This window comes from Pogona vitticeps, chromosome 6 (assembly GCF_051106095.1).
Source record: "Pogona vitticeps strain Pit_001003342236 chromosome 6, PviZW2.1, whole genome shotgun sequence".
In the NCBI taxonomy this organism is placed as follows: domain Eukaryota; kingdom Metazoa; phylum Chordata; class Lepidosauria; order Squamata; family Agamidae; genus Pogona; species Pogona vitticeps.
The window spans coordinates 48,247,037-48,268,737 of NC_135788.1; the positions used below are offsets into that span (position 1 = coordinate 48,247,037).

Below are 21,701 nucleotides of genomic sequence, written 5' to 3' on the forward strand. Positions count from 1 at the left end.
TACTGTACTGTACTAGCGCACCTTCCAGCGTTTCAAATGGTCCAAAAGTATCATAACTGCTGGGGGGGGGGAGGAGAATGTGAGACTGCATTGCGGAAGGCATCTTTGGGAGATCTGACCCAGAGCATACTGACCACAGACATGGGTAGGCAACTCAAAACAGGTTAACAACAGCTCAGTTCAAATGTGGCCCTTTAGTTTTCCCCCCCCTTCACAATCATTTAAAAAGAAAGAGAAAAGTAGGGGGGCCAATAAGTGACTTAACCCTGATCCTAAAATAAAGGCTAACATAGAAAATTCTTTAGAATTTCCCCCTTAAGATCTCCCAAGATTTGCCAGATGACCTCCCGCCACTATTGCACACAAAAAATGATCCAGAATATAATGCAGACAACAACCAGTATGTGTAAGTCATTGTGATAATGTGCAAAAAATTATAACAATAAATGATCTATGTTTGCAGGGCTGTGCATATACAGAAGGAGGCCTTTTTGAATCCAACTTTGAAACTGTACCCCTGCTGGATGAAAAATGCTGCTATTAAAGAAAGCTATTTTCTTCCAGCTGCGGGTGACTTAATTAAACAAAGTGATATGACAGATGTATCTTAGTCTATCCAGATCAGTACATCTAGGCAGAGATTAATGCTCCCAAATGACAATGCAATTTTATACATGCCAGTTCAGAAGTAAGCTTTGCTGAGTTCAACAGGATTTACTCCTAGGTAACTGTATTAGATGCAGCCTAATGGATGTCTCTGTAGGGCTGTGAGCATGAGGACTTGTAGAAATGCCAAGCATTTGTTGATCCTTCTTTTTATTTATTCATCTTTTGCTGATCCTTCTTTTTATTTATTCATCTAAACATGACACCTGGTGTCTGCTTTCCCCTTCTTTCTCCACCTGTTCTCCCACTCCCCTCTTCTTCTACTACACACAACCACTGCCTTTTGGGGTGCCGTCACTTCAGTACACCCCATTTCTATACTGCATTTTTTTCCTCCTACACAGAGTGGATGAATAGCGCTAATTTGAGAAAAAAACTTCACTCGAAGATGCTATGCTATGAACATCATTGCATATGGGAAACACTATAGTGGTAAATTATCCTTCCACACCAAATCCGAAATAAATAAACATTAGTTTGGGGTAGGACCAAAAAATTTAGGAACTCATGGGGAAAATTTACAGTGTGAGTTAAGAGGAGTATTGTCTGGATGAGGGAGAAAATGTTGATAAGATCAGTGCACAACCTAATCTTTCATGCAGAATAAGTGCAGTATCTGGAAAAACTCTCAGAGTATAGAGAAGGGAGAGAGAGAAATGGGCAAAAGTCCATGTTAGTTTCCAGATGAACCTCCTGAAAAATGACCATCACTCCACATGGCTCTAATTTTCCAAGATTATACAGTTTGGCATTCATGATGATGAATCTAAAATATTTTAAACATAGAGGGGTTTGTTTGTCTTTCATTCTGACAATAATTTCCATGTGGTATTGAAAGAGGTAGACAAAACTGAAAATCACAGTTGAGATGACATTTCAGACAAAAAACACATTCTAAAACAAGGGGGAAGGGGATTCGCTTATAGCTTGTCTATGTTAAATAAATACGTGCATCATGATGGCTCTATTTTGCATTGTTTGAAATTCCTCTCTATCAAATCTGGGGTGTTTTTGAAGGCCATTTTTCACTGGACTCCAGATGCTAAGAACAGACTCAATCCTGTTCTGTTCGGAAATGTAAATCCTTGGAAATCTGTGCAGCCATAAGGATGAATAATTTAAATGGAGCTGAGGGCTGTCTGCTTTGTTGTTTGAACAGTTGTTGTTATTGCCAATTTATATCTGTCTTAATGAGTGTGTATTACAGTGCCCATTGTTCTGCTGTGTGGCAGGGAGATGACCTCTAGAAGCTTGATCTTTCTGAGTAAGGAGCTTATGATTTATAGGCTGCAAACTGGTCCTTGAGCAGTTGAACCTGTGTGTGTTGAGTTGTTTGCCTGCAAGGCACTTGCATGAGTGAAACTCCTTAGTGGAACAAACCTTCATAAGACAAGGACATTCTTGTTTGTTTGTAAGCCCCCTAATAAACTTGTTACGTGTCCTTATGGATCAGTTGGGGAGCTTGGCTTTGTCTAATTCATTTTCATTCGTTCGGTTTTAAGCAGCCTGACTTCTCAGCAGCCTATTAACCTGAGGTTGAACTCTTTCTGCAAAGGGAGAGTGGGCAAGCTGCTCTCTCAAACCAATCTCAGTCTATAAGCACTATGCAGACCATTGTGCAGGCATGATGGTCTTGATTTTGCAGTATTATGCTAAATGAACAAGGACTGACCCATCATTTTTGCTGCCTGAGGCAAAGAACACAAGGGTGCCCCCCAACCCACATCTAGCGGATATAGAGATACCAGTTACATCAGCACTACAGTGGGGTCTTGACTTGAGAACTTAATCCGTATTGGAAGGTGGTTCTCAAGTCAAAAAGTCTGTAAGTCAAGTCTCCATTGACCTACAGTGCATTGAAAACCGATTAATCCCGTAACAGGCCGGTTTTGTTCCATTTTGGTTTTTTTCTGGTCTGTAAGTCAAATCTCAGTCTGCAAGTCAAACCTAAATTTTGCGGCCAGAGAAGTCTGTAACTCAAGCCGTCTGTAAGTCAAGCCGTCTGTAAGTCAAGGGTCCACTGTATTAGCATGACAGCTGTATCAGAGAGTTTAGTAACATTCCTCTTGTAGATGATGGCTCCCAGACCCCCACCCACCTGTGCTAGGATGCCAAGAGTTCTGAGAAGACTCTGATTCATACACATTTTACTAGAAAAGGTAACATTCCAAGTTATGTTCCACCATATCTGCTAGCAGCAAGCTTGTCCAAAGGGTTCAGTATAGGCTGTGGATATGGGACATACTGGTAGGTATGGCTCTCCTTGAAAAGAGAGGAATTGCCAGTGGGCTTAGGAGGAATGTCCAGGGGAATTTGTATTGTTCTCCCCCAGTATCTATCTTCTAAGGGTGTTGCCTCACTCTACCTAAGAGGTGGTCTGTCCTTGCTGCCAATTAGCCAGGTGATATTATACTAAATACTAGACACCTCCACTCCATGTACATATGTACTATCTGTTTAAGAGCAGATCTTGACTGAAGAAAGAGAACCCCTTAATAGTTATCCTTTCTCCAATGAGTAACCACAGGGCAGAGTTTTGGTGTTCCACCTTCCCTTCTTAGCAGCTGGATCAATGCAACCACATTAGGACAAAGTTAGCAGTGACTGTAAATGCATCCTTGCATTTAACCATGCATAGTGTTTTGTTTTGTTTTTAAAAAGAACTAATAACAGCAGCCTTGGCAATAATTACAGGGATTGTAGGAGGTGGAATGTGAATTCAACATATTCATCCCCTGGGGACATTTACTTCTCCATAGTTGCTATTTGCAGAAGGAAAACGTCCTTTGGCCATTTTCTCTGGTGTTAGTATTACTAGACATCCACTTTTCAAAAAGTAGCTTATGGGTCCTCTAGTTTTACCAAATACAGTACTGTAAACTTCCTGCTAACTTGGATAAGTTACTTTTGGGACTAAAGCTTCCAGAATCCTGCAGCCTCCGTAGCCAGTCTAGAAACTGTGGAAGCTGTCCAGCTTTGCTTCAAAAGTTGCAGCAAGCTAACAAAGGGGAAATGAGCAGAAGCTCAGCTCCGAGGCATTTTTAGAGCAAGAGCTGACTGATCATCAGGGTACTTGATGGAACTTGCTTCGTCCAGAGGGTGAGTAAGTTATTCCAAGCCTTTCAGGTTTTACTATTCTTTTATATATATAAGTGTTGGGAAATCAAGATGTTTCATCTTGTTTGATGGTGTTTGCAAGATCACTTGCATTTCCAATGAAATGCCAAAAGTGTTAATGAAGTGCTACTGTGTTATGTTTTCTTGTCTATGGGGACAGCCATGGTAAGCTCCTATACTTCATCATTTACCCCATATTACTGTGAAGATTTAGTCACATTGGGAACTACACTGTGTTTTTACACAAACTCCTGTGTGATGTTTTGACTTCAGCTGTGGACATCTCTTTTGCCATGATAGCCTTTATAAATTCATACCTGCCAGTATCCAAAACCAACTCATCTGTACATCTAAATAATCAGCAAATAATATCTGAGTCTTTATGCAAAATAAAACCTAAGTAAGAATTCCTGACAGCATTTCCCTCAATTGGAACACTGAAATGCATGGATGATACAAAGAAATAATAAGATGTTTCTTGGTGTCCTATCTACTCTCTTGCATTCTTCCCCCCCCCCCCCCAATCCAGTACAACATAAAAGAATATCAGTAAGACGGAAGCTTGATTAATAGGGAAGGTCTGGCAAATATCTGACAACACATAGACAACAGTTATGACTTAGCGATTAGTCATATTTTAGAAATAGTACTGTTGTGATAATATTGGATCACTGTGTTTCTGTTGGATTATTTTATGGTGCTGTTATAAACTGCTTTGGGATTTGTGCAGATGCGAAGCACAATAGAAATATTTGCAACAATAAAGTAATGGCTAAAAATAGACCCACCATGTTTATGGTACTCCCAGATGCCCTTTGATAGCAGAGATTGGAGACAAAAAACAATGATAATTAAGGTATCATTGTTTTTTGGTTCCGATATCTGGCTGCAGAGCCAGAGGTTGGGAGTCTGATTTCCCACGGGACCTTCTATAAATAGAGCCGGCTTATGTGGCCTTGGGCAAGCTGCACATCTCCAGGGCACCCCCAGAAGAAGGGAGTGGTAAACCACTTTTGTGTATCCCCTACCTAGAAAATGCTGGAAAGGGTCAGCGTGAGTCAGAATTGACTTGGTGGTATATGATTATTGTTATTATTATTATTATTATTTATTATCTCATGTCACCAGCAGTTCGTGGTTCTGTTGCTTTCAGCCCATCAGGGGAAGGACCTCACCCTGCCGTTTCAGGGAAAGTTTCCTCTAGGTCCACTTATGAGCCATGTATATCATAGAATCATAGAAAAGTGAAGTTGGAAGGGGCCTACAAGGTCATCAAGTACAACTCCCTGCTTAAGGCAGGAATACAATCAAAGCATATCTGCCAGGTGATTATCCAAGATTTTCTGGAATGCCTCCAGTGTTGGAGCACTCACCCACTCCCGAGGTAACTGGTTCCACTGTTGTTCTGCTCTAACAGTTAAGAAATTTTTCCTGATATTCAACCGAACCCAAAATCTGGCTTCCTTTATCTTGAGCCCATTGTTGCGTGTCCTGCACTCTGGGATGATCGAGAACAGATCTTGCCTCTCCTCTGTATGACAGCCTTTCAAATATTTGAAAAGTGCTATCATATCACCCCTCAGTCTTCTTTTCTCAAGGCTAAACATGCCCAATTCTTTCAGCCTTTCCTCATCCGGCTTGGTTTCCAGCCCCCTGATCATCCTTGTCGCCCTCCTCTGAACTTGTTCCACTTTATTAGCATCCTTCTTGAAGTGTGGTGTCCAGAATTGGACACAATACTCAAGGTGAGGCCTAACCAGTGCTGAATAGAGGGGGACTGGCACCTCGCAGGATTAGGAAACTATACTTCTATTAATGCAGCCTAAAATAGCATTTGCCTGTTTTGTAGCCACATCACACTGTTGGCTCATATTTAGCTTGTGATCTATGACAATTCCAAGATGCTTCTCGCTCATAGTTTTGCTGAGCCAGGTATCCGCTATCTTGTAACTCTGCAATTTTTTTTTTCCCCTAAGGTGCAGTACTTTGCACTTATCCCTGTTGAATTTCATTCTGTTGCTTTTGGCCCAGTGCTCCATCCTATCAAGGTCATTTAGAATTTTGTTTCTGTCTTCTAGGGTATTAGTTATTCCGACCAATTTTGTATCATCTGCAAATTTGACAAACATTCCCTACACTCCCTCATCCAGGTCATTAATAAAAATATTAAAGAGCACCAGGCCCAGGACTGAACCTTGGAGTACCCCACTTGTGACCTCCTCCCAGTTAGAGAAGGGCCCATTAATCATCACCCTCTGAGTATGATTCTGTAGCCAATTGTGTATCCACCTGACACTTGATCTATCCAGCCCACACCTAGTTAGCTTGCTAATCAGGATATCATGGAGCAGTTTGTCAAAAGCTTTGCTGAAGTCAAGATATACTACATCTACAGCATTTCCTCTATCTATCAGGGAGGTGACCTGATCAAAAAATTAGATCAAATTAGTTTGGCAGGATTTGTTCTTGACAAATCTGTGCTGGCTTCTAGTTACTACTGCATTGTTTTCTAGGTGCTTGCACAATGACTGTTCCAGAATTTTGCCTGGGATTGATGTCAGGCTGACTGATCTGTAGTTCCCAGGTTCCTCTTTTTTTCCCTTTTTGAAAATAGGGACGATATTAGCTCTCCTCCAATCCTCTGGCACTTCCCCCGTTTCCCATAATTTTAAGAAAATAATGGATAGTGTTTCTGAGAGTTCTTCAGCAGTTCATCTGGCCCTGGACATTAGAACTCGTTCAAGGTGATAAGGTATTCCTTTGCTATTTGTTTATCAATCTCCAGTTGTAACCCTGCCCCCCCCCCATTTGCACTTCTAATTTGTTTGGAAGTTCATAGTTTGTCTTATGGGAAAATACTGAACTAAAATAGGAACTGAGCACCTCTGCCTTTTCTTTGTTCTCTGTTATCATTTTTTCCATCTCCATTGCAGAGCTGTGCTATTATGCTTTTGTTTGTCTTTTGCTACTCACATACCTGAAGAATGTTTTTTATTGCTTTTAGTGTCCCTAGCTAACCTCAGCTCATTCTCAGCTTTTGCCCTCCTAATGCAATCCCTGCATTTCTTTGCTACTCATCCTTGGAGGCCTGGCCTTCTTCCCACTTCCTGTACATGCTTTGTTGTTTGTTTTGTTTTTAGGTCCTCCCTGAGCTTTTTGTAAAGCCACACTGACCTTTTTGCCACCTCTCACTTTTTTTTCTTGTTGGAATTGTTTGTAGTTGTGCCTTCAGAATTAATTTTTTTAGAAGCTCCTACCCTTCTTGGACTCCTTTTCTTGTTAAGATCTCCTGCCATGGGACCTTACTTATCCTTGTTTTGAGATTATTAAAATTTGCTTTTTTATAATCCAGCAGAAGTGTGTGGCTACACTCTGCTTTCGTTCCCTTTGAAATCAAGAATTCTAGAAGGACATGGTCACTCTCGCCTAGAATTCCTCTTACTGCCACTTCCCCCAGTAAGTCATCTGTGTTGGTTAGAATCAAGTCAAGGATAGCAAATCCTCTAGTTTCTTTCTCCACTTTTTGTAGTAGAAAATTATCAGCCAAGTACAGTGGGGTCTTGACTTAAGAACGGCCCGAGTTAAGAACATTTTGACTTACGAACCACTCTCATAGGAAAATATTGACTTGACTTACATACTTAGATTTGAGTTACAAACTGAAAAAAACCCACGTGGGAGGCAGGGAAAGTGCAAAATTTGAACTTTCAGTTAACTGTTGGCCAGTGAAAAGGGTGCCTGTCTGCTTCCTCACTCCTTCCAGCATTTAGAGAGTGGATTGGGAGACAGTCTTCGGACTGCCTGGTACTGTACTGCCTGGACTGTATTTTCCCTGCCTTCCCTGAACCTTTCTTGACCTAAGAAAAAAAGAAACAAAATATCCCCCTCTAGTGGTCAAAGGCGGAATAGCAGCTTCCCATTAGTTTCTATGGACGGAAAAGAGCAGATACGGATCAAATGGTTCTCAATGCATTCCTATGGGAAATGCAGATTTGACCTGAGAACTTTTTGACTTGAGAACTGCCTTCCAATATGGATTAAGTTCTCAAATCAAGACCCCACTGTAAGCCATGAATTTCTTGGACAGGCCATACTTAGCAGAATTTGCCTCCCAACATATATCTGGATAATTGAAATCTCCCATCACGACTACATCGTGTTTCTTTGAAAACCCTGCACTTTGTTTTTCAAAAGTTTCATCCACTTCCTCTCTTTGCTTGGGTGGTTGGTAATAGACTCCAATTACCAAGTTTCTTTTGTTTTTTGCCCCAACTAGATTGATTCAGATGCTCTTGATGGGACAGCCAATCTCCTCCTCCTGTATTTCTGTGCAGGAATGCGTATTTTTGACATATACTGCCACTCCACCTCCCTTTTTATTCTCTCTGTTCTTTTTGATTAGTTTATATCTCTCAATTGCTATAGTCCAATCATCCCACCAAGTTTCAGTTATTCCTATCAAATCATAGTTACCCTCCTGAATTAAAATTTACAGTTCTTCTTGTTTGTTTCCCATACTCCTGGCATTCATATACAGACACCGGAAGTTGTGTGATTTGTGACCTGTTTGTCTTTGTATGTTTTTATGAATATTATTATGAATATTATTATGAATATTATTGTTGTTGTTGTTGCTGCTGTTATTATTGCTGTTAATGTTATTATTGTTGCCCTTTGATCCATTCCTCTTATTGTGTGTAAGGCTTAATCGACCCTGTACTCTGTGCTTGTGTCTCCCTTCCCCTCCCAATTCAGTTTAAAGCCCTCCTGATGAAGTTCTTCATGCTGTGAGCAAGCACATTCTTCCCAGTCCTTGTTAGATGCAAGCTGTCTCCTGTTAGCAGTCCTTCTTCCAGGAAGCTTAGCCCATGGTCCCAAAAACCAAATCCCTCTCATCCACACTTCATAGCCAGTCATTCACCCAGAGGATCTTCCTTTCTCTTTCGATTCCTATTCCGAGCACCAGTAGGATGGATGAAAAAACTATTTGGGCCCCAAAGTCCTTGAGTTTCCTTCCCAGAGCTTCAAAGTCAGACGTGACTTTTCGGTAGCTCCTCTTGGCGGTGTCGTTGCAAGTCCTGCAAAATTACTTGCCAGCAACTTCAGGCTAGCTTTTGCTGATGGAAAATTGGTCTCAGAATCAGTAAGACTTTCCTTCCACTTTTATTTATTTTATGCTGTATGCCAATAAAGGTTTATTATTATTATTTTATGCAACCTGTTGTCATTGCTGAGCCACATGTGAAGTTCTGCCTTTTTAAATTATTTTGCACTCAGGAAAGTAACTTAGAAAAGAAGAAAAACAAACTTGGGAACAATTGGTAGTACAGAAAGTGATTTTAACTTAAAAATCTTTTTTATATCTTTAAGATTTGTTTTACTATTGATTATTTATTTATGAATATTTGTATTTTTAAATATAAGTTTAATATAAATTTTAAAAATATACATTTTTCAGATATTTGTGTAGATATGTTTATAAAATAACCAGAGGATTTCAAAGTACTGTAGCATACAGCAACCATTAATTTTGAAATCTAACAATGTGCCATGCAATTATAATGCAATATTCATATTGTCAATAAAACAAATAGCCTGGACTACATGGGGAAGGCTTGAAAAAACAGGGAAGGTATCAGATGTGTTTAAAAACAGAAAATAGTTGGAGGTTGCCAGGTATCATAGAACAGAATGTTCCATTTAGTGGATGTCACCATGTTAAATGTGCTGCCCAAACAACAAAGAGGTGGACCTCAGGCTGTGACACTCTGCTGAGCATAGGGGCTCTCCCAGTGCCTTTAAAGTCCAAATGAATTTATAAGGGAGACGATGGGCTCTCAGATAGCTTACAAGTTGTTATTTCAAAAGATACAGAAACTCTTTTATAATAACAGTAGTATAAGACCAGTTGCTTGTCCCAGCTAGAACAGACACACTAAATCAATTACAAGAGGGTAGGTAAACAGTTATATAAATTTCGTTGGTTCAGTAGGTCCATTCTGGTAGGAGACTTCCAGCTGGATTAAGTCTAATGTTCTTAGTATCACTTATACCAGCCTTTCATAATCTTTAGTCTCCAGATGTTGTTGAAGTACAATTGCCATAACTTTGACCAGTATGTTAATTGGCAATGGATGTTGGGACGTGACATGCATCTTCTGAGAACCTGATGTGGAAAAGGCTGAGATACCGTAACCTATTTTGGACCATTTTATCTCATATCCTCAAGGACGAATCTGTGAGTTGTACATCTATATAATAGCTGGTAATGCTAATACCCTCACAAAACTACAGTTTCCCAGAATTCTGTGAGGAAAAGCCATGACAACTATAACATATTCAAAATGTGGTTTGGAAATTCTTCAACAGCAGGAATTGACACTGTTTTCTAGGGTGTGTATGTTTGTCACAGCTACTGCTAATCTATATACTCTTATCTTATGATATGCCTCCCTTGACTGACAGTGAAAAGAATAAAGTATCAGTCTCAAGTTTATTCTGTGTTACAGGTTCTGCTATACTTTGAAAAGCTAATTTGTCAGTGTTTGATTACAATCCCAACATTTATAGGTGCTGTTTGCCTTCTTTTTAACACCTCCAGCATTTTGTACTGACTGCATAATACTGTATAGCATTCATCCAGCCAAAACATATGTACCCAATCATGCACTGATATTGATATTTTTTTTTTGTCTATCCAGATGGCACAAGCCTTGTATCAATACTAACAGTGAAAAAAACCCTGGCTTTCTGTTTTTCTTTTTAGAAATTATAGGAGATGTGTGTTTGTTTCACTTTGTATCTGGACAGAGTTAGGCAGGTAAACCATCTTAGGCTGGAAGCATTCAGTGCTAAACTACTAAAAAACAAGTAACAGTCCAGTCCAGCACATATGATTTTCTAAAAAATTTTCCAGGTTTCCTCAATGTTCTCCAAACAGTTGGTATGATGGGAGTGGAATGAACCTCTAATAAAATAAGTTCAGATTAGAAGCTTTCAGCATTAACACTAATCTACTAAAACTCACACACAAAAAGTCCTTAATAGAGAATCGTTTTAAAAGGATTTCCTCAAGCCTTCTGAAACATTTTAATCTCTTTTTAAAAAACAAGATACTGTGGGGGTCTTCAAGAAAAAAGGAAGGTTGGAAGGAATTTGGACAAATTAACCTTGTATGGTCCATTTGCTACGCAATCCCCCACCTGGAACAGAAAGGGAAGAAACAAATGGCCATTATGGATGAGCCCATTGCTTATTTTGCCATTGCCTACAGCCTAAAGTCCTTAGTGTGACAAAAGTTTGCAAACTGTAGTTTCCAGATATTTAGTCTTCAGATATTCCCAAAAGTAACTTGGGAAAGTTACTTTTTTATTACAAATCCTTCACTGCAATCTGTTGTTTGGTGTAGTGAGAAACCAATAGAGTAGGCCCACAGAAACAGTGGGGATTTGGTGAGTCAACTCGTTTGTAAATTCAGTTGATTAATGGGCCTGACTTACTACACTATCCAACAGGATTTTGCCACTGAATCCCCATGCTGGCTGGCAGATTCTAGCAGTTTTAGTATACAAAAGTTATTTTCCTCCCCCCTAGATGTAATATTGTCTTGACCAAAATGTCTAATTCTGCTTTTAAGAAAGAAAGGGATTATGCGTAGATTACATCTGTGAGCTATTGGCATCTGTGGCAAAAATCTTACCAGTTTAAATTCAGCTGGGTTTTCTGGGTTTGCAGTTTCTGTGGATTCCCCCCCCCCCCAATCGCTCAACACACCCTCTTCATCACCATCTGATCCAGCTCATAAGAGACACTGCTTCAGGTCTCGGCAGAATGATTTAGCATCACTCCCGCCAAGAAAAGGAAGATATAGCTGTGTGACATATGAAATGCGCCTTCACCTTTCACAAATAATTCCACTGGGGATGTCACTGAAGCTTCCTTAAGGCTGCAGAAATCATGTAAGATCTCTGTTCTCAGACTTGTCTGTGCATTTTACTTTACCGTCTCATGATTCCCATACACTCTTGGTAACAATGCCAGCTTTCAAGGTAAATGTAGAGGAGAGGGTTGAGGATAAAGATAGCCAAAAGTGATATTTCCCTGATGGAGCATCACAAACATTTGGTATTTGCCTTTTAAAAAATAAGAATAAGTAAACAAAAATGCCAGAGGGTGTTTTGTTTTGCTTCATTTTGTTTTTGCTGTGGCCTGTTGCTGCTTTTGTCAATTTTATGCAACTCCCTGTCAGCCGAAGGTAAAGAAATGACATTCAGCTGACAGGAATAGGTAAGACGATTGTAAGGAACTGAAATGTCTGGCAGAAAATTGATGGAAGATTGAGAGATACAAAAATATAGATGGAGCTCTTTTGTGTATTTTTCCATGTGTCTTCATGTCACATCACTAATTGTTTAATAACATCAGTCAGTGCCTGAACCCTAGGTGGGGTAGGGAGATGTAGACCTACAGGATTTTTTTGTCTTTACCTCTCATAAACTCAGTCAGCAAGATCAATGGTCAGTGGAGATGGGAGTTGTAGTTCAGCCGCATCACCTCTCTTAGGTAAACATTTGGATTTAAGAGTTTTCTTTTCCCAACAATTTAGTTTTTAAGACAGTTATTTCAAAGATTGTACTTACAAATTTACTTCACTTGAGACCAGAAGTAGTTGGTATCCATTGTGATTAGCAGGGTGGTAGGCACAGCAGCACACGCGCGCACAGAGTGTGGTGAGGCTGGGTGTTAAGCAGAAAGAAAACATAGGCAGGCCCTAAACCTCTGCCTTTGATTAGAAAGCAAGCAGGAGTGGGCTGGCTGGACATTGCCTGAGGTGAGGCACAATCTATCTGCCCTAATGGACGCGCACAGCTGCTAGGAAGAGTGGTCATGGATAACTATCACGGAGCACGACTGGAAGAGAGGACCAGGCACGCAATTGTAACCAGTTGCTGACATCCCATTAAAGATTTGCCCAAACATTGTTGTGATCCTATCCTTGTGCTGATTGCCATGGTCAGCCTGTATGACTTTTGCGTTAAAGAAGAAGGTAAGCAAGGGTTTTCAGTGAACCATTTGATAGGAGTGCCGGAATAAATTCCAGAGCCTTCAGGAGTCTGTCAGTAATCTCAAGTAAGGCAGGTTTGGACTTGGTCTAGCCCTCCCCGACAGTGCAAATCCTACCTAAATCATCTCACCCACCTCTGACATCAGATTTCAAAGAAGTCACCCTGCCCACAAATAGGGACTTTTTAAAAAGCCCCATTGTAGTGAGGGACAAGTGGCCTGTGAGGGGATCTCTGTGAGAGAGAGAACGAGAGAGAGATTGTGAATAGTGTCTGGGTGGTCATATTTAGTCCTTTATGGCAAGAGGGGGTGGTCCTGCTCCATCTTGCTAATGTGCAGCTCTTGACATGCTTTGCTAAAACCAGGTCAGCCCTTGAGCCAAAAACAAATGTGTCCGTGGTCTAATCCACCATAAGTTCTTCAGTAAAGCTTTCTTAAGCCTTTGTTCCAGAATGATCTAACACTCAGCCACCCACCCACATCATTATCATCATCAAGGCAAGTGAGTGATACTAACCCTCCCAGGTTTGCTTGTTTCTTTTAGGTATAATGAACATAATCCTAATACTTGTGCCTCCAGAGTAAATCACAGCAGGGGACTGCTGCTAGTTAAGAAGCTGGTGCTCATATTTCTCATCATGCACTAAGACATGTGTCTAGTTCACAACCAGAAATACAAACCTCAACTGCTTAACTAGTGGCAATTCACTTCAGTGATTTGTGCTGTTTGATTTATGCCAGGGAGCACGGGTAACAGAACTCTGTACAAAGTACTCAGAAGAGGTTTGTCAGTTCCCTTCCTAGTGCCCCTAGAATATTAAAATGCAGTTAAACATACATGGATATTCAAAAAGATCAGTGAGGGCTCATTTGTCCCTCTGTCAGCGCATTGTGGGGGTGGATTGGCTTGCTTGTTTTCCCAGCGACCACATGACATAATCACTAGAACAGACCAACCTGTGGTGTGTTTTTTTGAGCTTCTGCCAAACGGTACAAATAAATTAATAAATAATTTTTGGAAAAAAAGAAAAGGAAGAGGACAACTTCTCCACAGCCAACAAAGTGTGCTGCTTATATACCGCCCCATAGCGCTTCAAGCACTCTCTGGGCAGTTTACAAGTGAATGATGCAGGCTACATATTCCCCCCCCCCCCAGCGAGCTGGGTACTCATTTTACCGACCTCGGAAGGATAGAAGGCTGAGTCAACCTTGAGCCGGCTACCTGGGATTGAACCCCAGGTTGTGAGCACAGTTTTGGCTGCAGTACAGCAGTTTAACCACTGCACCACGAGGCATGAGTTGCGAAATGCTTGCTTGAAGAGAAAGGCACTTGACTGCTGACATGAGGACAGCAGAGAGGAGGCCAGTGTAAGCTTCCTGTGGAAGGCAGCTCTACCCTTTTGGAGCCGTCCCGAAAAAGCTCTCTCACGTCCTCACCAGATGAGCTTGTGAGGGTGGTTGGACAAAGACCTTTTTTGAAGATCTTTTAAAATGGTGAGATGTGATGCTTTAGAATTATGGAAGGGGAGGAACTGTACAAAAGTTGGGAAGCAACCAAGTGACAGAACAATGGAGATGGTTTTGGACCAGGTGCATCAGGGGAAGTCCGAGGACTATACTTTGCCTCTAAGCGGGCTTAATTTGGTCCCTACATTGTCAGTCAGGAATCTCTGAAACCTGACTGAGAACTCATAGATGTCTTTTCAGAATCAAAGCCTCTGCACTTAGGTTTGTAGCCCTGAAGTATTAGGAAGATTTTTCACAACATAGATAACTTAGTAGCTGCTCTTTTGCAATACATAATTTTTATGGTTGTTAACAATCAAAAATTGAACAAGCTAAGATATTTTTCAAGGCAGCAACTGGGGAATGGTAGAGTGAATTCACAGTAATGAGATAATGGGAAATATTTCTGCATCATAATGGCTGCTTTCTGGGGAGTACATATCTTTTGAATAACCTGCTAAACAAAAGGACCAACTAATAGACTGCCTTGTCTGTGCACTAAACCAACACACATTCCACAAAAATTCATTAAGTCTTTTCAGGTGGATGACTGACAAATTAATTTCATGATTGGCTAGCTGCTGTTTCCACTGATGACTTAAAATAACTTAACAGTAGCAATAATGAATGCATAGTCTTCCTGAACTAGACCAAAGACTGAACTAGTTCTCCATCGTTTTCTGCAATGGACAGACACAGTCTTCTGAAAAAGGAGGCCTTCAGTTTTTATACCTTTTGTCATTTGAATATGAAGCACAGTAACACTATGTTGTAACTTTTTAAAACTAAAGCTCTCAGAATTCCCCAGCCAGCATGAGTTTTGTGGGGTCTTCAGAGTAGTCCAAAACAGTATGCAAAAAAGTAGCTGTAGTTCAAAAAAGTAATTGTTCTGAGCTCTGTTATATATGTGTACAGTACATAATGTGATCCATGCATGCATGCCAATATTAGACGCGAGGGAAAGAAAAGAAAGCCCTTTCCAAAAGTTGAGAGACTTTTCTTTTTCTGAATGTTTTTCCTGACGGAACTCACATCGAAGATAGCAATCCAGTTCCAAATCAAATGAAAAGGAGTTGTCCATCACCAGCTATTTAAGGGGGCGAGCCTCTTGTAATTGTGGGAGCAGGTGGGCCTGCATTTGTTCTGAGGTGGACAATTGTTGCTCATTGAAGGTTTGAGAACAGCTTATACAGGGCTGAAGTGGTGGGAAATTTTCAAGGCCTACAGAGATGTGGCTGAATAGAACAGCTACACACTTTGGGGAATAAGAGGTGCCAAATTTAAAAGGTGAAAAGCTGGACCCTTTGAAAGTTTGTCACATTTTGGCAACTGGCCTCTGTGGAATTAATTTATTCTTTCTGTGAGGGAGTTGAGGAAAGGCCTTGGAGCCAGTGTGAACCCAAGTCCTTTTCTTTGGTTGCAGAAATTTAGAATCAAGAGACTTTTCCCAAGAAAAGGACTGTTGGTTCTGACCATGTGCCAAGAGGGCTGTGGAGAATTTATTCATTCGTCACAGGGCCTAGAATGTTCCAAAATAAATATATCTTGATCTGGGAATTTAGATCGCAGTAAACTAGTATTTGTTTTCCACCACTGATAGACTTCAATGCTAACTTGAAAGGTTGTGCTTTTGGTATTGAGCTGTTACTTTTCTGTGAAAAGAACATTACATTATGCTCACACCTGCTTTTTGTGATATATTGTGGGCTCCTAAAAGGGCTAAAGGAGCAAAACAATGTTTGTTTGAAATGTAGTTGCCTATTGTGGCGTATGTGAGGAATTCCAAGTAGGAGGTGAATCGAAACTAGGCAACAACCAGAACTTTTAAAATCTCATTTCTTGAGTTATACAACATAAGCAGACCATTCTCTTCCATGGGTATAACTCTCCACATATGGGAAGCCAGCATGCAAGGAAGAGGATTAGAAATACTTCTTTTTACAGCACATAACCTGTGGAACTCACTACTTCAAGAGGTAGTGGTAACTACCCCCTTGGTTGGCTTTGAAAAGGGATTGGACAAATTCATGGAAGATAATGTTATCAGTGGCTTCCTGACATACAGAACTACATTGGTGCTTCGCTTAGCGATCGCTCCATTTTACAGTGAAATCGCTTAGCGATGGACTTTTTGCCATCGCCAGAGCGATTGCTTAGTGATGGCCCGTATGGGTAAAAATCGCTTTGCAATGATCGCGGGGACGCGATCATGGCAAAGCACCCATTTTTTAACAGCTGATCGGCGGTTCCAAAATGGCCACCGGAAAAACAAAATGGCGACCGCTGTTTTGCCTCGCTTTAGAGGCACCCAAAATGGCTGCCGCTATGGAGGATTTTCGCTTGCAGGTAAGTTTTTAGCCCATAGGAACGCATTAAACACATTTTAATGTGTTCCTATGGGCTTTTTAAAATAGCTTAGCGATTAAATCGTTTAGCGACTTTTTTCCTGCACGGATTAGCGTCGCTAAACGAGGCACCACTGTATGTGCTTCTTCCAGGATTAGCACTTCCCGGTGCTAATAGTGTGGTTGGGGGTGGTTCCTCATGTGTCCAGATTTTGTGCTTCCCACAGGCATGTGGTTACGTCTGAGGCACCACAAAGAGGCATTCGGTCAGAGCATGCACAATCCTCCATAAATTCATGCCCATGACCTTTTGTGCAGTTATAGTAACCGAAACCAAACTTACACAACATTGACTCTTTGTCAGCTTGATGCCCTTGAAGAAAGCAGATGTGCTTCAGCTGTTGGAAGAATCACTGGCAGTACACTGCATGCCACAGGTTTTTAGGAACACACATGGTATGAATATAAGGAAGCTATTCTGCTGCCTTTGGAAAATGCAACAAAGCACTCACAGGCATAATCTAATTTTTTTTTCTGCAGCATATTTTAAATGTTTTCCAAAGCAGGATTTCTCAGAAATGATGGGCTCTTTTCCCCAGTCTTTAAATCTGGTCTTAGAAAGGAACAAAAGGTTAGGGAATGCTTACTCAGTGCCTGAGAAATTACCTTTTTTAAAGTAGTTCAGCATGTAACCCACTGCAAAGCTGTCAGCTATCTGTGCTTTTGACATTACACTCCTTATTACATTGCTCATTATCTCTTTTGTTGTTGTAGGTAAAGATTATATGCCATCAAGTCAGTTATGACTTATGGTGACCCTTTCCAGGGTCACTCACAAGCAGTTTGCCACTCCCTTGTTCTGGGTAAAGATGTGTGTTGTGGAACTGTGTAGATTGCCCAAGGCTACACAAACTGGCTCTTCTCCTAGGAGGCACATTGGGAAATAGAACTCAAGGTCTCTGCTTCTGCAGCCAAGTACCCAGATTGGCACACGGCTGCCTTGGCTGGGTGAGAATATTATTTAGTAATATTCAGTGTGTGTTTTTATAAAATGCTTAAAGACTAAGGAATGTATTTTATTTACTATTATCTTTCTTTTAAGAACTTTGATATTTTAAAAGATGTATTTTTGCTTTTTCATTGTGCCTCTTTTCTCTGTAAACTCCTGCATTTTTAGAATGCAATTACAACATTACTTTTGGTATTTCTAGTACTGTATTTTAAGTTGAAATCTGACTTTAGTATTTGCCGGCACCTCAAGTTTTGATTTCCCACATTTTTAAGCATTTGTGCCTGCAGTTTTTCCATAACTGTAAGACTTTAGAATGTTTTCAGCAAAAAGCTATGTAGATAAATACATAGACATATGTTTAGAAGCAGGAGTTTGGGTGTGCATCTGATTACCTTTCTAGGTCATGTTTAAAACATATTAGCTGGTATTAATAGTATTAATATAATTATAATCGGTGGTCCCAATTTTGTATTAATTTGTTTGAGGCAAGTTAATACGTAATTTGTATTCATAGCATCTGACTTGTTGCTGGCCAAGATAACAAATTATATCATGTGAGGTTTAACACAACACTAGTAGAGGGTCTGAAAGGTATCTGATGATTACAAACTTCTTACACCTCCCATAGTTTGCAAATGAGATAATTTTATATTCTGATTCAGCATTGTGAGATATGCTTTGTCTGCAAGTAAGATTACTGAGACACGGTCTGCCAGAGCCTTTCTAGCTTGCTTGCTCTTGATTTATATACTGCCCCATCAGTGCATGCACTATGCTGGACAGTTTTCAAGTTAAAATTTACAAATCATTAAAAAAAACCAAAAAACAAATACTAAAAAAATTAAAATATTAATAGCATTTTGGAGGCTCAGTTGTTAAAGGCAGCTTTGAACAGTTCTGTGTGCAACAGTTTCCTGAGCACAAGGAGAGAAGGAGCCTATTGTGTCTCTGCTGGTATCCTGTTCCAGAGACTGAGTCCTATAATGTCCTCTAGGCTTGCAACCTAGTCAGTCTTCACAAAGGTAGACCTCTTCTGTTCCCTCCATGCTGACTTGTTGACTGGTGGGCACTCAAGTTTCCTCTTCCTTTCCTTTCATGAGATCCTATGTCTGGGCTTCAGTCAGCTTGGTCTGTGCCTTCTGTGACAGCTGATGGATCTCTTGCACCTGGGTTCATACTAGCTGGATGTGATTATACGCTGTCACAGAGGCCTGGTCAGCCCTTGATTGATATGCTGCTCCTGGTGCCATTTCTGGAAGGCATAAGGCAGTCATCCGCCTGGATTCTAACTTCAGGTATTCTTGCTTCTTTGCACTTTAGAATGTGAATGTGATTTCATGCTCCAAAGACCTGCTATCCCTTATGCATAGTTTGACCCTCAATGTACAATATTGTACAAGGTTGTATGATAAATGTAGGCAACATGTGCCTATCCAGATGTGTTTAATTGCAATTCCCATCAGCCCTAGCCAGCAAGGCAAGGAGGATGAGAGACACAGCCAACGACAACTGAGTCATATGTCCGAATCTTTGATATACAGTCATGGCCAAAAATATTGGCACCCTTGCAATTCTGTCAGAAAATGTAACCCTTCTCTCAGAAAATTGTTGCAGTTGCAAATGTTTCGGTACTCACATGTTCATTTCTTTGGTTTGCATTGGAACAACACAAAAACACAGAGAAGAAAAGTAAAATCTCATACAATCCCACACAGAAACCCAAAAATGCTCTGGTCAAAATTATTGGCACCCTGTCTAAATTGCAAGAAATAATTGTTTTTTTAAGCATGTGATGTTCCTTTAATTTGTATTTAGACACACCTGTCGCAAGTAGGAGGTGTGGGCAATATAGTAATCACACTTGCAACCAGTTAAGATGGAGAAAAGTTGACTTTGAGTTGTGTGTGACACTGAGCATGGAGAAAAGAATGAAGTGTAAAGAGTTGTCTGTGGATTTAAGAGAAAAAATTGTGGAAAAACATCAACAATCTCAAGGCTACAAGTCCATCCCCGGAGATCTTAGTGTTCCTACGTCCACTGTGTGTAATATCACCAAGAGGTTTTCAGCCCATGGCACTGTAGTTAACCTCCCTAGACATGGACGGAAGAGCAAAATTACTGAAAAATTACAACAAAGGGTTGTTCAAATGGTGAATACAGAACCCAGATTAACTTCCCTACAAATTCAAGCTGATCTGCAGACACAGGATACAACAGTATCAGCTCACACTATCCATCGCCATCTGAATGAAAAGGGACGCTATGGAAGGAGACCCAGGAAGACACCACTGCTGACACAAAGGCATAAAAAAGCAAGACTGGAGTATGCCAAAACTTATGTGACAAAACCACAATCCTTCTGGGAGAATGTACTGTGGACAGATGAGACAAAAGTAGAGCTTTTTGGTCAAGGACATCATGGCACTGTTTACAGAAAAAGAAACGAGGCATTCAAAGAAAAGAACACAGTCTCTACAGTCAAACATGGTGGAAGTTCAAAGATGTTTTGGAGTTGCTTTGCTGCTTCTGGCACTGGATGCCTTGACTGTGTGAACAGTATCATGAAATCTGATGATTACCAAATAATTTTGGGGTGCAACATACTGGCCAGTGTCAGAAAGCTGCGTCTCCACCAGAGGTCATGGGTCTTCCAGCAGGACAATGACCCGAAACACACTTCAAAAAGCACCCAGAAATGGTTACAAAGTGCTGGAGAGTTCTGAAATGGCCAGCAATGAGTCCAGATCTGAATCCCATAGAACACCTGTGGAGAGATCTCAAAACAGCAATTGGGAGGAGGCATCCTTCAAATCTGAAGGCCCTGGAGCAGTTTGCAGAAGAAGAGTGATCCAAAATTCCAGTAGAGAGGTGTAAGACACTCATTCATGGTTACAGGAAGCCATTGATTTCAGTTATTTTTTCCAAGGGGTATGTGACCAAATATTAAGGTTGCCAATAATTTTGGCCAATGCATTTTTGGGTTTCTGTGTGGGATTGTACAGTGGTGCCCCACATAGCGAGGTTAATCCGTTCTGGATTAACCTTCGCTATGGGGAAACATCGCTAAACGGAATGGAAAACCCTATTGGAACGCATTAAACGAAGTTCCAAATGGGCCCAAAACTCACCGTTCTGCGATGTTTCCCCATGTTCCGGCGGCCATTTTGGGTGTTCTGGCTGCCATTTTGGGTGTTCCGGTGGCCATTTTGGGTGTTCTGGTGGCCATTTTGGAACCGCCGAACAGCTGTTCCCCCATCGCAATGCGATAAAACATCGGTATGCGATCACATTAGCGATTACAAAATCCGCATCACTATGCGGATTCATCGTTAAACGGTGCGCTCGTTATGCGAGGCACCACTGTATCAGATTTGACTTTTCTTGTCTGTTTTTTGTTGTTGTTTAATGCAAACCAAAAAAATGAACATGTGAGTACTGAAACATTTGCAACTGCAACAATTTTCTGAGAGAAGGGTTGCATTTTCTGACAGAATTACAAGGGTGCCAATATTTTTGGCCATGAATGTACAAGAAAGCATCTAATTCTACATCAGACACTTTGAGGCAATTGAGTCGAAGAAGACAACATTTAAGAGCTTCTTACTCCATTTTCCAGTCTGTGCTAACCAGTTATAATGAAGCTAGATTTAGCATCTTGATAATGTTTTAAAAATGACACTGTGAGAGAATGAGATATTATCTCTGAAACACTGAATTATAAAAAAAGAAGTGAAAAATTATGTGTATGTTTAATTCAGAAGTACAGTCTATATTTAAAACTTTGAGGAATTATTATGCCTGTTCAGTAATTCTTCTCTGTGTAGAAATGACAAATGAAGGCATGGAAAGGAAAAACATGGGGTCCTGACCACTGCCCCTGCTTCCAACATACACATGTTCACAGGTTCAGCAGCACATGAGAGAATGTATAGACATCAAAATACAGATAGCATTTCTGCATTCAACCCCTGTACCCCATTTCTCTAGAAAGA

At 40.6% G+C, this 21,701-nt stretch overlaps 1 protein-coding gene across 6 annotated transcripts in view; it reads left to right on the forward strand.

Annotated features, from left to right (window-relative positions):
* Nucleotides 1–3,402: 3,402 nt before the first annotated feature.
* POMGNT2 (protein O-linked mannose N-acetylglucosaminyltransferase 2 (beta 1,4-)) overlaps nucleotides 3,403–21,701 on the forward strand; it is a 161,799-nt gene continuing 143,500 nt past the window's right edge. Inside the window, exon 1 of one of the 6 annotated variants that reach the window (XM_073003468.2) lies at nucleotides 3,403–3,765. The gene's annotated coding sequence lies outside the window, so the exon portion shown is untranslated. Of the gene's footprint in view, nucleotides 3,766–8,583; nucleotides 8,927–17,545; nucleotides 17,706–21,701 lie in introns of those variants that run through there. The other 5 variants (XM_078377337.1, XM_073003467.2, XM_078377336.1 and 2 more) reach the window with 5 other exon arrangements.